The sequence below is a fragment of the Phyllobates terribilis genome, unplaced genomic scaffold (assembly GCF_046119375.1).
Source record: "Phyllobates terribilis strain yellow unplaced genomic scaffold, ASM4611937v1 Scaffold_12__6_contigs__length_324123572, whole genome shotgun sequence".
NCBI classification, from domain to species: Eukaryota; Metazoa; Chordata; class Amphibia; order Anura; family Dendrobatidae; genus Phyllobates; species Phyllobates terribilis.
Genome location: NW_027362772.1, coordinates 247712838 through 247730990, shown reverse-complemented (window position 1 = coordinate 247730990; position 18153 = coordinate 247712838). Strand labels below are relative to the sequence as shown.

General features: G+C 43.9%; 1 long non-coding RNA gene across 1 annotated transcript; it reads right to left on the bottom strand.

Annotated features, from left to right (window-relative positions):
* Positions 1-16439: 16439 nt before the first annotated feature.
* On the bottom strand, positions 16440-17753 carry LOC141172509 (uncharacterized). Its single transcript, XR_012252481.1, has 2 exons — positions 16999-17753; positions 16440-16537 (listed from the first exon to the last, which is right to left on the bottom strand). It is a non-coding gene; the product is annotated as an uncharacterized lncRNA (long non-coding RNA).
* Positions 17754-18153: the final 400 nt, after the last annotated feature.

Here is an 18153-nt window from a genome sequence, read left to right as displayed (position 1 = left end):
TATTTTTTTATTCCACTGCGACCTCCACCATTCTTCCAAGGGGCATTAAAACCGTCTTGTTAAGCTACTGCGACCTCCACCACATTCCCCAGGGGCATTAAAACCATCTTGTTAAGCTACTGCGACCTCCACCACTTTCCCCAGGGGCATTAAAATCATCTTGTTAAGGTACTACGACTTCCACCATTCTTCCAAGGGGCATTAAAACCGTCTTGTTAAGCTACTGCGACCTCCACGTCTATTCCAAGGGGCATTAAAACCGTCTTGTTAAGCTACAGCGACCTCCACCATTCTTCCAAGGGGCATTAAAACTGTCTTGTTAAGCTACTGCAACCTCCACGTCTTTTCCAAGGGGCATTAAAACCATCTTGTTAAGCTACTGCGACCTCCACAACTTTTCCCAGGGGCATTGATATTGTCTTTTTATTCCACTGCGACCTCCACCATTCTTCCAAGGGGCATTAAATCCGCTTTGTTAAGCTACTGCGACCTCCACCACTTTTCCCAGGGGCATTGATATTGTCTTTTTATTCCTCTGCGACCTCCACGTCTCTTCCAAGGGGCATTAAAACCATCTTGTTAAGCTACTGCGTCCTCCATGTCTCTTCCAAGAGGTATTTAAACCGTCTTGTTAAGCTACTGCAACCTCCACGTCTCTTCCAAGGGGCATTAAAACCATCTTGTTAAGCTACTGCAACCTCCACCACTTTCCCCAGGGGCATTAAAACCATCTTGTTAAGCTACTGCGACCTCCACCACTTTTCCAAGGGGCATTAAAGCTGTCTTGTTAAGCTACTGCGACCTCCACCACTTTTCCAAGGGGCATTAAAGCTGTCTTGTTAAGCTACTGTGACCTCCACCACTCTTCGAATGGGCATTAAAACCGTCTTGTTATGCTACTGCGACTTCCACCACTCTTCCCAGGGGCATTGATATTGTCTTTTTATTCCACTGCGACCTCCACGTCTCTTCCAAGGGGCATTAAAACCGTCTTGTTAAGCTACTGCGATCTCCACCACTTTTTCAAGGGGCATTGATATTGTCTTTTTATTCCACTGCGAACTCCACCATTCTTCCAACGTGCATTGCATTTCCTCCTAATTTTAGTCAGCTTTTGCTTTTCAATGCATAGGCGAACACTAAGGTAGACCCACTCCCCAATAATGGGTAGAAGGTTTTTAGTATGCTGTAATCCACGTCTGTTTCAAGGGGCTTTGCAGTTCCTCATAATTTTTGGAAAGCCTTCCATTCACTGATTAGGCCAACAGTGCACAGGAGACCCAGTTGCTATAAATGGAAAAAATGGTTTAGTTAAGGCCCCTCTGACCTCAATGTCACTTCCAAGGGGAATTGCAGTGCCTCGAAATTTTTGGTAGGCATTGCACTCACTGCATGCCCTATAACTGTGTAGCCGAACCTCTCCTTTTGTACAGAAACATATCCTAATAGACATGTGTGGTTGACTGGCCTGATATTGATGTGAATGGTCCCTGTTCCTCCTGCTCCTTCTCCTTTACCACCACTTCATCCATCATTCTTCACCTGAAGCTTTGTTTTAACGGGAGTCATAGAACTGCGATAGCAGCAGGAAAACATCCAGCAATCCTCGGAGGAGGTAGGATATGCGCCAAAACGCTGACCACCTCAGGCCTAGCCGCTACAACATACATGCGCTTGCATTCCAAGAAAACAAAGCAGCTGCTAACTTCTATCATCATCATCATGCTCCACACCTTGGCACTCTCACATCCCCTGATGGAGAAGCCAGGGCACACCGGAGGAGTCTGGTTCTCTGGTGGGCTCGTCCCATGCTGCCCTAAAGCAGGCCGGCTAAAAAAAGTGTGTGGGGGGATGTTCCAAGGAGAAATAGGGGCAGCTGGGTACTGTTTATGGATACCCGGCCGCCCCCAGGCGGCTGGGGACCGTGTGTGGACACCCGGCCGCGGGGCGGCTGGGGACCGAGCATGGACACCCGGCCGCCCCCTGGCGGCTGGGGACCGAGTGTGGACACCCGGCCGCCGGGCGGGTGGGGACTGAGTATGGAAACCAGGCCGCCGACGCAGCCATGACATGGTGGCCAGCGTCTGCCTCCACATGCCTAAAAGGCCCAATTTCAAGTACAAGCAAGCTAGCAGTATGGTATTGCAGCCTGGGGGTGGGTGGGTGGCAGGTTGCATACTTACGCTTGTATTCCAAGAAAACAAAGCAGATGCTAACTTCTATCATCATCATCATGCTCCTTACCTTGGCACTCTGAACTCCCCTGATGGAGAAGCCAGGGCCCTCCGGAGGAGTCTGGTTCTCTGGTGGGCTCGTCCAATGCTGCCCTAAAGCAGGCCGGGCTGAGAAAAGTGTGTGGGGGGATGTTCCAAGGAGAAATAGGGGCGGCTGGGGACCATTTATGGACACCCGGCCGCCCCCAGGCGGCTGGGGACCGTGTGTGGACACCCGGCCGCGGGGCGGCTGGGGACCGAGTATAGACACCCGGCCGCCCCCTAGCAGCTGAGGACCGAGCGTGGACACCTGGCCACCTGGCGGCTGGGGACTGAGTATGGATACATCACTGCCGAAGCAGCCATGAGGTAGTGGCCAGCTTCGGCCTCCTCCAAACTAAAAGGCCCCATTTCAAGTGCAAGCAAGCTAGCAGTATGGTATTGCAGCCTGGAGGTGGGTGGGTGGCAGGCTACATACTTGCGCTTGCATTGCAAGGAATGGGGAAGGTACAATTCAACACTGCCCTGGGACAAGGACTTGCACGGGGATAGTTGCAAGTCTGCATCTTCTGATGCGGAAAGGATCACTTCTGATGGGCACACTTTTAGGCAGTGACCAGGGTGTCAGAGATGCTTCCAGGGGTCTTCCCAATGCTGTTCCCATGTCTTTTCAGCACTGTATGCATGTGTGACACAGCACATGGTCAGATAAGATTGTAAAATGTTAAAATGACATTTCCCGGTGAATGCATTTGTCACGGTTGAAAGCAATACAAAAGTGCAAAAACGCATAAAAAATGCTACTTGTGAACATAGCCCAAGGTGTGGAGGAGTATTTTTGTTTTTGGTTATTTATTTTACCTTATACACAAGTCTTTACCCTGGAAAGGAAGTTCTTTAACATATTTCACAGGAAAGCAGTTTCAGTTTCTTTTTTGAACGTTTTATTGTGAGCCCGTTAAAGTGGCTTAATACCTCTGAACACGTTGTGCACAGCAGTGACCTGGGGGGCAGAAATGCTTCCTGGGGCGATGTCCATGCTGTCCCCATGTCTTTTGAGCACTCTCACTATCGTTTTGGGCACTTTTTAGGCTTTATACAGACTGCCGGGGGTGCCGCCCCAAAAATGCTCGGGTCTCCCATACACTAACATTGGGCTCGTTGCTCGGGTCGAGCACCCGAGTATCACGGCGAGCTCGGCCCGAGCTTTGAGTACCCGAGCATTTTAGTGCTCGCTCAACACTAGATTCCACACATTTAATTAGATTGTTGAGTGAATTACCCCCTCTTCCAGGCTGTCTTCTTATTACACTCTCTTTATTCCAATATCACACATGTATTGGCTTACAGGCAATTAAAAAAATCCTAGATGAGGACCCAAACTTACAGGATCCCCCAAAAAAATTTCTATTGAGGGGTATAACTTTCATTCTTGAGAACAATGTATTCTCTTTTGAGGGGGTGATGTATCGGCAGCTGAGGGGCTGCGCGATGGGGATGAGGTTTGCCCCCAGTTATGCAAATCTATACATGGGGGCATTCGAGTCTGTCCACATCGCGCAATCCCTCGGCGCCGATAAACCCATCATCATGTACAGCAGCTTTATAGATGATTTGTTTATCATATGGAGGGGGAATACTATGGAGGCTGTCAAATTTATTGATGAATTAAATACTAATGACTGGGGTCTTTCCTTAACCTCTACCATATAAGAGAGTAATATCCAATATCTTGATCTTCAGATAAATATAGTCAATTTGGGCAAAATATCTACATCTACCCACTTCAAGGAAGTGGATGTAAATAGTTATCTTGAATTTGACAGTGGCCATTTGCCCAGTTGGATTAGAAATATTCAATACGGTCAATATTGGCGTGTCAGAAAAAATTGTACATGATTCGGATTTTTTTTTGGAATCTAAGGTTTTACAAAAACGTTTTAGAGCTAAGGGATACCCCCAGAAATTATTAAAGGATGTTTTCTCCAAAACTAGATCCTTATCACAGAACTTGTGTATCAATAAATCTAAGAATACCAGTCAAGAACCAAGTGATGATTTCAGTTTAAATCTGATTACTACCTATGGTAAACCTACGCAAGCGTTATCCAGTTTATTAAAAAAATACTGGTTCATTTTAAGGAACGATCCAATATTGACTGGTCATTTACCGTAATTTCCCCATGTCATATATCGGAGGAGTAAAAATCTAGGAAATTATATAGCCCCCAGCAACACAACTATTGGTAGAAGACTTAACCATTCAAATTTAGCTCCTATTAGCAATAATGGATGTTATAAATGTAATGTTCCTAAATGCTTATGCTGTCATTCCATTGATAACGGAGCTAAAACATTTGTCTCTGCGGTCACTGGAGAGATATATCCCATCTGCTTTAGACTTACATGTCTGTCCTCATATGTGATATATTTGCTCCAGTGCACCTGCGGCCTGCAATACATTGGCCGCACTATCCAGGAAATGCACTCCAGACTAAATAAACATCGCCAAAATATTAGAAACGGCTTTCCTTTACATAGCGTTTCTAATCATTTCTTAAAAGAACATCAGAAAAATCCTAATAATCTGAAACTAACTATCATTGATCATATAGTTGATACACATCATGATAGATTAAATCGCCTTATTACACGCGAAAATTATTGGATTTTCAAAATGGAAACTCTGTCTCCTGAGGGTTTGAATCTTAATTTTTTAAATAATTGTTTTTATGTTTTAGTAATTTCATTATATAATTTTTACAAACATTTTTTTTTTTTTTCGTTATTATTTTTTCCTAATTGTAATGATAGAAACAGTAGTGGAGCTTTTGGTTCCTCTCCTACCCGTTTTCCCCTACCTATATTTGGTGATTGTAATTTTTATATTCACAAATTGTTCCATGTTGTATGTAATTTTTTATAATATATAATATAGGGTGTTAGATAACAATATATCCTATTAAGTATTATGATTATAGGATTCGCAAGTTCTTATACTGCGAATCCTATTTATGAGAACCCTATATGTTTCATTAGGTACTAATTTATAAAAATCCTGTTCACTCTATTGGGCATAAATGAACTCAAGGGGTTAATATAGAGATATCACTCTGTATTTAGCCCCGCCCCTCTGAAGTAATTGTATACCTGGTTAAATGTATATAAGGATCATTTGTTTGCTGCTTGTCACACCTGATGAAGGTGGCCTTGTCCACCGAAACGTGTTGTGTGTATTAATAAATCAGTCATTTTAATTAATTTCTGCCCTGTCATTGGTGCTCTGATACCGCTATTCACATTCACTGATTGCAGTAGCTTAACAAGACGGTTTTAATGCCCGTTGGAAGAGTGGTGGAGGTCGCAGTAGCTTAACAAGACGGTTTTAATGCCCCTTGGAAGAGTGGTGGAGGTCGCATTAGCTTAACAAGATGGTTTTAATGCCCCTTGGAAGAGTGGTGGAGGTCGCAGTGGAATAAAAAGACAATATCAATGCCCCTTGGAAGAGTGGTGGAGGTCGCAGTAGCTTAACAAGACAGTTTTAATGCCCCTTGGAAGAGCGGTGGAGGTCGCAGTAGCTTAACAAGACGGTTTTAATGCCCCTTGGAAGAGTGGTGGAGGTCACAGTAGCTTAACAAGACGGTTTTAATGCCACTTGGAAGAGTGGTGGAGGTCACAGTAGCTTAACAAGACGGTTTTAATGCCCCTTGGAAGAGTGGTGGAGGTCGCAGTAGCTTAATAAGATGGTTTTAATGCCCCTTGGAAGAGTGGTGGAGGTCGCAGTAGCTTAATAAGATGGTTTTAATGCCCCTTGGAAGAGTGGTGGAGGTTGCAGTAGCTTAATAAGACGGTTTTAATGCCCCTTGGAAGAGTGGTGGAGGTCGCAGTATCTTAACAAGACGGTTTTAATTCCTCTTGGAAGAGAGGTGGAGGTCGCAGTAGCTTAACAAGATGGATTAATGCCCCTTGGAAGAGTGGTGGAGGTTGCAGTGGAATAAAAGGACAATATTAATGCCCCTTGGAAGAGTGGTGGAGGTCGCAGTAGCTTAACAAGATGGTTTTAATGCCCCTTGGAAGAGCGGTGGTGGTCGCAGTAGCTTAACAAAAAGGTTTTAATGCCCCTTAGAAAAGTGGTGGAGGTCGCAGTAGCTTAACAAGATGGTCTTAATGCCCCTTGGAAGAGTGGTGGAGGTCGCAGTGGAATAAAAAGACAATATCAATGCCCCTTGGAAGAGTGGTGGATGTCATAGTGGAATAAAAAGACAAGATCAATTCCCCTTGGAAGAGTGGTGGAGGTCGTAGTGAAATAAAAAGACAATATAAATGCCCCTTGGAAGAGTGGTGGAAGTCGCAGTAGCTTAACAAGATGGTTTTAATGCCCCTTGTAAGAGCGGTGGAGGTCGCAGTAGCATAACAAGACAGATTTAATGCCCCTTGGAAGAGTGGTGGAGGTCGCAGTAGCTTAACAAGACGGTTTTAATGCCCCTTGGAAGAGCGGTGGAGGTCGCAGTAGCTTAACAAGACGGTTTTAATGCCCCTTGGAAGAGACGTGGAGGTCACAGTAGCTTAAAAAGACAGTTTTCATGCCCCTTACAAGAGCCATGCAGTACAGCATATTCAAAACATTATTCCCATTATTGGGGAGTGGGTCTCCCATAGTCTTTGCCTATGCCTTCCAAGCAAAAGCTTGCAAAAATTAGGACGGAGAAACTTGCAATGCTGGCAACATGGACCACGGTCACCCTGGTGGTAAAGTGGTGGTGGAGGCTGAGGATAAAGAGAAGAGCAAAATACAGCCAAAATGAGGAAGCATATACCCATGTGTGGGTGTGAAGCGGAGCATGGGAATACACCTCCCGAAATAACACAGTGGATTTGACTTTATGTTACTCTGCTGTCATTTGGTGGTGATAAGAAGTCTGGCCCATTCCAGCTCTTGTTCATTTTGATAAGGGTCAGCTTGTCAGCATTGTCAGTTGACAGGCGAGTGCGCTTATCAGTTATAATTCCCCCAGCGGCACTAAAAACACGCTCCGATAACACGCTAGTGACAGGGCAGGCCAGGACCTCCAAGGTGTACAGAGCGAGTTCATTCCAAGTGTCCAGCTTGGATACCCAAAAATTAAAAGGCACAGAGGAATCACGGAGGACGCTGGTACGGTCAGCTAGGTACTCCCATCTTTTGAAACTTTCCACTCCTTGTGAGAGTACACCGCGCCTTAGGGCCTGTAAGCTGGGCGGGTCTCAGAAAACTGTCCCAAAATGTTGACAGTGTTCCCCTGCCTCTGCTGGATTGGAGTTGCGTCTCTCTCGCCTGTATGCCTTGGTTGGGCAACGAACTGTGACCTCTGCCGCTAGAGTGTTCAGATGGGAATTTTTTTAACAGTTCTGCAGCAAGGTCCTTCTGGTACTGCCACATTTTTGTAGACCTCTCCACCTCAGGAATAAGAAAGTGAAAGTTCTCTTTGTAGCGGGGGTCTAAAAGTGTCACCAACCAGTAATGACTGTCACCCAACATTTTGACAATGCGAGGGTCACGGTTAAGGCAGCGTAACATAAAGTCAGCCATGCGGGAAGAGATGAGGCTGGGCTGTGTGTAATCGCCCGCTACGGCTTCTTGATCCATCTCATCATACTCTGGCTGCAATGCCTCCTCTTTAATTCTCTGCAGAGAGCGTTGCAAAAGACAGACAAGTGGGATGCTGACGCTAATGATGGCGTCATCGCCACTCACCATCTTGGTGGACTCCTCAAAGTTTGTCAAGATGGTACATATGTCAGACATCCAGGTCCACTCCTGAGGTCTTATGTGTGGAGTCTGACCTGAATATCGACGGCCTACTTGCAGCTGGTACCCCACAACTGCTCTCTTCTGCTCACAAATCCTTTGCAACATGTGGAGGGTAGAGTTCCAACATGTGAGGACATCACACACCAGTCGGTGTGCCGGAAGCTGTAAACGCTGCTGCAACACAGCACGGGCGGCGGAAGCTGTAGCCGACTTCCGAAAATGAGCTGACAGGCGGCGTACTTTGACGAGCAGATCTGGCAACTCAGGGTACGATTTAAGAAACCGCTGAACCATGATGTTAAGCACATGAGCTAGGCATGTGATCTCGCCTCGCCTCAGAGCCGCCACCAGGTTACGGCCATTGTCACACATGACCATGCCTGGATGTAGGTTCAGCGGTCTCAGCCACAGATCTGCCTGCTCTTTCACAGCTGTCCACAACTCACAAGCAGTGTGAGGTTTATCACCTAAGCTTATGAGTTTCAGCACAGCCTGTTGCCGCTTGGCTGAGGCAGTACTGCAGTGCTTCCAGCTTGTAACTGATGTGGTGATATCTGAGATGGAGTCTGAACATGAAGAGTAGGATGATGATCAGGAGCTGTACACTGTGGGGGCAACTCTGACTGACATAGGGCCCACAATCCTCGGTGTGGGGAGGATGTGTTCCATCCCAAGGTCCAACTGGGTCCCGGCTTCCACTATGTTTACCCAGTGTGCCATCAGGGAGATGTACCTTCCTTGGCCACAAGCATTTGTCCACGTGTCCGTTGTCAGGTGGACTCTCCCAGTAACTGCGTTGTTGAGGGCACGGCAGATGTTTTGGGACACGTGCTTGTGTAGTGCGGGGATGGCACACCGGGCAAAATAGTGTCGGCTGGGGACCGAGTACCGAGGGATGGCCACCGCCATAAGGTTGCGGAAGGATTCCGTCTCCACCAGCCTAAAAGGCAGCATTTCCAATGCAAGCAGTCGTGAAATGTGTGAATTTAGGACTGTGGCCTGTGGGGCGTTGGCTGCGAATTTGCGCTTTCGTTCAAAGCTCTGGGATATGGACAATTGAACGCTGCGGTGGGACGTGGACGTTGATGCTGTTTCTTGAGAAACTGCCATAACAAGTGAAGACTGAGTGGAGGGAGCATCTTTGCATGCAGTATGGACAGGGGATTGCCTTTCACGCACAACATGGGGTTATCTTACACGCACAACAGCGGAAGAAGCAGTGGTGACACCCGCTGACACTGGTCGTGGACCCTGGGGTTCGCCTCACAAAGTCGGGTGCTTTGCTGACATGTGCCTGATCATGCTGGTGGTGGTCAGGCTGGTAGTTTTGTCACCCCTGCTGATGCTGGCATGGCAGGTGGTACAAATGGCATTTTTGGGTTTATCAGCAGAGTCTTTAAAAAAATTCCAGACTCTGGAAGACCTACCGGTTGTACTGGCAACGTCCCTCGTGTTGGTGTTACGGGGAATGGTTGCCCGCCTTCTGTCTGCAGCCACCACACTGCTTCTTCCTGCCTGTTGGGGTACTCTGCCTCCCTCCCCCTGTGTGCTGCTGGCCTCACTCTGCGTATCCTCCTGCCACGTTGGGTCAGTTACTAGATCATCCACCACCTCCTCCTCTTCCACTTCCGCCCCACGATCCTCCTCCTCACTTCGTGGCAATTGTGTCTCGTCATCGTCCACCTCTTGTGACAAATTGCTAGCGTCGACTTCCTCTGGCCGTGGCTGTTCAAATATTTGGGCATCGCTACATGGGATCTCCTCTTCCACCACTTCAAGCAGAGCAGGCGAGGGGCACAAATATGGAAATGGACCAGCGAACATCTCTTCAGAGTGTCCAACTGTGGGATCAGTTGCTGTCTGACGATACTCGGCATGGTGGGAGGAAGGAGCATCAGGGTGAGGAGGAGTATGCGGTCTAGACTAAAACTTGAACGTGTGGAAGACAGACCGAAGGTGGTGGTGACCAGGTAACTGGAAGTATTATCTGCTATCCAATTAATAACCTGTTCACACTGATCAGTTCGCAATACTGGTGTTGTTGTGTGCTTCCCTAGTAATTCGGTCAAGAACTGGGAGCGAGAAGATGTGGCTGTTGGTTGTGGCACATTTTCACCTTGGCCACTGCCCCATCCTCTGCACGCACCATCACCAGAACGTCCAGTTCCACTTCCCTTGCCATGCACCTTGCCCATTGTAAATGAAGTAAAATAGCTTATACTCGCACTATCAATGGCAAAAGGGTAATAAAAAGGCAATTAGAACCGTGGAAGAGGAAAACCACAGTTCTATTTCTCTGGCCTACACCAGAATCTTTTAAACAGATATATTTGTGTCTGAACAGTCAGGGAGACACTATAAGGCTGCGTTCACACATTGCGTATTTTCGCGCGCTTTTTTGTGTGCGCTTTTTTAAAATACGCAATGTGCCTTGTGTCTGCCAGCAAAGTGAATGGGAAATTCACTTTGCCGTTCAGACACTGTGCGATTTTCTTTACGCAGCTGCGTCCCGCGCTTTCTCTTATTGTGCCCATTATAAGCGATGGAATTACGCAGCGGTGTTCACACACTGCGTAATTCCAGCGCTTTTTTATGGAGGCGTAGGAGAAACTATGGATACTCACCTATCCGATGGATGGGAGAGCCGTCCGGTCCAGTCCCGCGCTTCCAGCATCTGCCGGTGAAGCGATCAGCTGTTAGCTAACCGGCTTGTAACCGGCTTCCGGTCAGCTGATTTACAAGCCGGTCACGTGACAGTCAGCTGATCGCTTTATGGCAGATGCTGGAAGCGGCGGGACCGGACCGGACGGCTCTCCCATCCATCGGATAGGTGAGTATCCATAGTTTTTTTCTTTTAAAGCAGTGTATGTACTGCAGCCAGAAGCTGTCTGTACATACACTGCTAGGGGGACACGCACACGCACGACACATAGACGCACAGTACACACAGGACACACAGACACATACATTACACATGTTACACTTCATTTCACACTGCGTTTTTTGCTGTGCTTTTTTACGCAGTGTGTGAATGGAGGTGCTTTTTTTACCTGCGTAAAAAAACGCAGGTAAAAAAAGCAGGAAAATACGCAGCGTAAAAAAACGCAGGGAAATACGCAATGTGTGAACGCAGCCTTACTGTTTTTTTTATGTAAAAAAGGCCAAAGTCTGGATAATGCTGAGATTTGAACTGTGGAACTGCAAAACCAAACTTCTAGTTATCTGGCCTACACCAGAATATTTTAAACAGATATATTTGTGTCTGAACAGTCAGGGAGACACTATTACTGTTTTTTTATGTAAAAAAGGCCAAAAGCTGCATAATACTGAGATTTGAACTGTGGAACTGCAAAACCAAACTTCTAGTTATCTGACCTACACCAGAATATTTTAAACAGATATATTTGTGTCTGAACAGTCAGGGAGACACTATTACTGTTTTTTTTATGTAAAAAATGCCAAAAGCTGCATAATACTGAGATTTGAACCGTGGAACTGCAAAACCAAACTTCTAGTTATCTGGCCTACACCAGAATATTTTAAACAGATATATTTGTGTCTGAACAGTCAGGGAGACACTATTACTGTTTTTTTTATGTAAAAAAGGCCAAAAGCTGGATAATACTGAGATTTGAACCGTGGAACTGCAAAACCAAACTTCTAGTTATCTGGCCTACACCAGAATATTTTAACCAGTTCCCGACCGCCCACTGTAGATAAACGTCGGGCTCTGTGCAGCGCCGACGTTTAAAAACGGTGGGTGGTCTCGCAGCACTCAGGACCCCCAGGGTCCTGCAAGCGCTGCGATTCCGGTGCAGAGCGTTAGCTCTGACAGGGGACATCATCGGGACCTGATTGGATCAGGTCCCAGTGATGTTAACCCTTTGCTATGTTCTATATGCGGCGATCTATAGTGATCACGGCATATAGAAGATAGAAGGAGGAGAGGGGTCGTCTTACTTACCTCTCCGACGACCCCTGATAGCTTCCAGGACCTGGGGTTGCTATGGCAGCTGGAGGTCACATGACCGCCTCCAGATCTGCCATATATGGTGTCCTGCCTGGCTCAGCCTGCAGCTGAAGCCAGGCAGGAGACTGACTGTGAAACAGTCAGCGAAGATCTCATGTAATGTAATACATGTCTATTACATTACATGAGATCAGTGATCAGAAAAATAAAAATTAATGTCCCATACAGGGACTAAGTAAAAATGTAAAAAAAAGTAAAAAAAAAGTTTTTAAACTGTTAAAAAAAAATCACAAAATAAATAAAAATAAATAAATAAAATATTAAACCAATAAATCCGTATATTTTTACAAAACCAAAAAAAGTACACATATTTGGTATCGCCGCATCCGAAACAACCCGAGCTATAAAACTGTCACACTAATTAACTCCTTCTGTGCACACCGTAATAAAAATAAATAAAAAACGGAGCAAAAAAATATGCTTTTTCATCATATCGCCAAACAAAAAGTGGAAAAAAATGCGATCAAAAAGCAAAATAGAAATAAAAATGGTACTGCTGAAAACGTCATCTTGTTCCGCAAAAAAAAAGCCACCATACAACTCCATCAGCTGAAAAATAAAAAAGTTATAGCGCTCAGAATAAAGCAATGCAAAAAAAATATTTTTTTCTATAAAATTGTTTTATTGTATAAAAGCGGAAAAAAAAAATAAAAAATACAGTAAGTGTAGAATCGCGGTAAACGTACTGACCCGAAGAATAACACTGCCTGATCACTTTTACCACACGCAGAACGGCATAAAAAAAACTCAAAAAACAATTCCTGAATTGTTTGTTTTTGTTAATTTTACCTCCCAAAAAACGGAATAGAAAGCGATCAAAAAATGTCACGTACCCAAAAATGGTACCAATAAAAATCTCAACTCGTCCCGCAAAAAACAAGCCATCACATGACTCTGTCGGACAAAATATGGAAAAATTATAGCTCTCAAGATATGGTGATGCAAAAACTAGATTTTGCAAAAAAAAGTGTCTTTTAGTGTGTGACAGCTGTCAGTCATAAAAACCCAATATAAATCTGGTATCTCTGCAATCGCACCGACCCGAAGAATAAAGTAATCTAATCAGTTATATCACACTAGGAACGGCGTAAAAAATAAATAAAACCAATTCTTCACCTGCTACTGATTTGTTTATTATGTCTCCCAAAGATCACAGTAAGGCTCTGCTCACATTTATCCTGCGCTCTGCGCTAAGCGCTTACACCAGAGTATCCGTGTAAATCTCTGAAATACATGATTCAGATGGAACCCATGACGGAAGATTCCCTGTAATGAGACAGATATAGGCCACTGTGGATGCCGTCTGGCCTGTGATCCCACGGTGTCAGTTTTTTTAGGCGTGCATAAAAGTGCGGTTGGCCACAGTTTTGTGCACTTCTGAAAAAAAGGACACCGCTAAACAGAGGCCAGACGGAGTCCAGAGTAACTCTGCTGCCTCATTACAGTAAATGGATCCGGCAGGGGTTTCATCTGAATTACATCACTTGGAAATTTAGATGGAATGTTGCATAAAATGTTCCCAATAAAAGCTTCAACTCAGTCCTCAAAAGCTAGTCCCCACTCAGGTCCGTCATCTGTTAAAAATATAAGGGACTTCCAAGTTACTGGTAGCAGAAAGGCTCTGGAAAAGCGAAATGGCCCTTGCCCCCCAAAAGAAATTCTGAAAATGTTGTGCTCCCAAATCCAAATGCCTATTCTGCAATAATTTGTTCTCCAATTGTCAAATAGCACTCCGTCCCCCCCAGATCTCGCCGTATGGCTGAGCGGTACGATATTTTTACCCATTGCCCAGTGTGAAAATGTAAAATCTGAGGGTAAAACATTTTGTTGTGGTAAAAATATAATTATGCTTTTTTCACTGCCCAATGGTATAAATTTAAAAATTAAAAAATACTCACTACTTCCCTAGATGAATTCCTTGAGAGGTGTAGTTTACAAAATGGGGTCACTTGTGGGGGTTTTCCCCCACATATGGGGTATCGGCGTACTCAGGAGAAATTGTACAACAAATTTCATGGTGCAATTTATCCTGTTACCCTTATGATAATGCAAAATTAAGGGATGAAAAACGGTTTTGTGGGAAAAATGTGAAAATTTTATTTTTACAGCTCAATATTATAATCTTCTGTGAAGCACCTTGGGGTTCAAGGTGCTCACCACACATCTAGATAAGTTCCCTAAGGGGTCTAGTTTCCAAAATGGTGTCACTTGTGGGGGGTTTCCACTATTTAGGCACATCAGGAGCTCTCCAAACACAACATGGCGTCTGCTAATTATTCAGACAAATTTTACATTCAAAAAGTCTAATGGCGCTCCTTCCCTTCCGAACCCTGCAGTGCGCCCAAACAGTGGTTTTCCCTCACATATGGGGTATCGGCATGCTCAAGAGAAATTGCACAAAAAAATTTGGGGTCCATTTTTTCCTGTTACCCCTGTGAAAATGAAAAAAATTGGGTCTAAAGTAACATTTTTGTGAAAAAAGTTAAATGTTAATTTTTTTCTTCCACATTCCAAAAATTTCTGTGAAGCACCTGAAGGGTTAATAAAGTTTTTGAATGTGGTTTTGAGCACCTTGAGTGGTGCAGTTTTTAGAATGGTGTCACTTTTGGGTATTTTCTGTCATAAAGACCCCTCAAAGTGACTTCAAATATGATGTGGTCCCTAAAAAAATGTTTTTGTAAATTTTGTTGGAAAAATGAGAAATCGCTGGTCAACTTTTAACCCTTATAGCTCCCTAACAAAAAAAAATTTTGGTTTCAAAATTGTGCTGATGTAAAGTAGACATGTGGGAAATGTTATTTATTAACTATTTTGTGTGACATATCTCTCTGATTTAAGGGCATGAAAATTCAAAGTTTGAAAATTGCAAAATTTTCAAAATTTTCGCCAAATTTCTGATTTTTTCACAAATAAACGCAAGTTATATCGAAGAAATTTTACCACTATCATGAAGTACAATATGTCATGAAAAAACAATCTCAGAATCAGGGGAATACGTTGAAGCGTTCCAGAGTAATTACTTCATAAAGTGACAGTGGTCTGAATTGAAAAAATTGGCCCGGTCACGAAGGCAAAAACAGGCTCTGGTGCGAAGTGGTTAAACAGATATATTTGTGTCTGAACAGTCAGGGAGACACTATTACTGTTTTTATTATGTAAAAAAGGCCAAAAGCAGCATAATACAGAGATTTGAACCGTGGAACTGCAAAACCAAACTTCTAGTTATCTGGCCTACACCAGAATATTTTAAACAGATATATTTGTGTCTGAACAGTCAGGGAGACACTATTACTGTTTTTTTAATGTAAAAAAGGCCAAAAGCTGGATAATACTGAGATTTGAACCGTGGAACTGCAAAACCAAACTTCTAGTTATCTGGCCTACACAAGAATATTTTAAACAGATAAATTTGTGTCTGAACAGTCAGGGAGACACTATTACTGTTTTTTTTATGTTTTTTTTAATATGTTGTTTGTTTGTTGTTGATGTATTATTAATAAAAACTTTTTGATATTTTCCATTACATTTGGGAGTGCATGGTCTTTGTTTGTCCTATGCCCTTTTCTCTTTTTGTATACCAATTGATTCCCAGCGTGGGTTTACTGTAGCACCCCTTTGTTAAAAAAAAAATAAAAACATTTTTATAGCTAATTATTGAGCGGTGCCCGCTAATGTGTTGTGTATACTATGACATAATCGTCGCCATGACGCCCATTATGACATCAACTTCGCCTTGACGACCCTATGACATCATTGTCGCCATTATGACCCTGTGACATCATCGTCGCCATGACGACCCTATGACATCATTGTCGCCATTATGACCCTATGACATTGCTGCCCTTATGACCCTTTGACATCATCGTCACCACGATGACACTATGTCATCATCGTTGCCATGACTACAATATGACATTATCATCGCCATGACGACCGTATGACATCATTGTCGCCATGATGACCCTATGACATCATCAACGCAATGAAGAATCTATGACATCATCGTCGCCATGACGACCATTTTGACATCATCATCACCATGACGAGCCTATGACAATACCGTTGCCATGATGAACCTATGACATCATCGTCGCCATGAAGACCCTATGACATCATCGTCGCTATGACGACCCTATGACATCATCAACGCAATGAAGAATCTATGACATCATCGTCGCCATGACGACCATTTTGACATCATCGTTGCAATGACGACACTATGACATCATCGTCGCCATGGCGACCATTATGAAATCATCATCACCATGACGACCCTATGACATTACCATCGACATGACTAACCTATGACATCAATGAAGTAAGGGATCGCTTCACTGTCAAATAAATGGGTGCTCTGAAGTAATATATTACTAGCAAAAATCAAAGAAACTTCGGCACTCCAATGTAGATGCACAAAAAATTATATTTTATTGTATCGGTAGAACCCCACAGAAAGTAGATCGGCCAACGTTTCGACCTAAAAGGTCTTTATCAGGGCCTTTTCTAAGCATAAATGAAAAATGCATGTTTTAATAAATCAGGAATTAAACCAACATTGTCTGTACACAGGTCAGGATATATTGCATGTAATATGACACAAGGTCTAATTAAATTTACATAATAAAGAAAAATTGCAGATAAGAAATACGATCACCATGCATAATATATAGGGGGCTATCTTCAATAACAATGAAGAAATGGCATAAAACAAGAGACATACTCTAATAAAGGGCTGTGCTTCATGGTATACATGGAATAATGTGTAGTCACAGAAGCCCAGTATCATCAAAATCAATTAATAGACAAAGGATGTTCCATGGGGGAAAAAAGGAAAGAAAGGGAATCTGGAGAGGCAGGCATTCTATAATGCCTATAGGTAGAAGGCATACTAGTCAAATAGAGCGAAATAGGTACATTCTAAATAACAGGAAGGGCGACATAAACACATTCTGTGTATGACATACCTGGTAGATGGGGGAATGTATGAGACAGGTGAAGCGGTGACATGCCGTGCAGTATGAGAGAGATGAAGCCCCATCCTTCTTATAGCCGGTGAGGCAATTAATGCCATGTGTATGGTGGTGTCGGTAATGTGTGTCCGTTCATGCGTGGCGTGCGTGGTGCCCTCTTCCGGTGTGAGTGCTGGAACGCAGAAGAAAGAGTAGTGAGACGCAGGGAAGTTCCTGTCATGCGCAGTGCGTGGTGCCCTCTTCCGGTGTGAGTGCTGGAACGCAGAAGAAAGAGTAGTGAGACGCAGGGAAGTTCCTGTCATGCGCAGTGCAACAGTCGCGCTGAGGACACACAGTGGACACTTAATGAATTACATGGGAGGAATAGGAATGATGTATTAAAAGTGTTCACCACAGAATATACCTATCTGAAAGGGAATGATCTGGTCATAAGGCACTTATACTGTATCACAATAGAGAAAATAATTTTTCATTTAATTTATAATATGCAGAAGAGGGAGTCCTCAATAAATGTACATGTAATACGATTCTGAGGTGACAGAGTGCTTTAGCTTAGGACCTAAAAAAGAAGGAAACAGTCAATGGCATCAAATTACACATAGAACAATCAAATACAATCACCATAGGAAAATTGGACACTGCAAAGGATCAATTCAATTAATCATATTGTACTTCATATTCCCTATTTAATCCCTTAGGGGTGAGAGTCTGTAAGGTATGGATCCAGTATAGCTCTCGTTTCTTGAGTTTTTTTCGGATCTCAATACAAGAGTGACCTCCCTAAAATTTACTATCCTGCAAGACTCACACTCAATACATTTTTTGGATACATGGATTACGCTCACTGACACTGGACATTTAATTAGCGATTTATATATAAAACCGACGGATAAAAACAGTTTACTGCTATACTCCAGTTGTCATCCACGACACGTTAAGAGGGCACTGCCCAAGTCGCAACATAATCGTGTAGATCGTATAGTATCAGATGTTGACACCAAAAAAATTAGACACGAAGAAATGAATGTCAGATTTCGACAGAGAGGGTATCCACCCTATATTCTTAACCAATCCACGCAACCCAACACAAAACGGAAGGAGGAATCACGATTGGTTTTCGTGAGCACTTATCATCCCTTTGGTGGATCA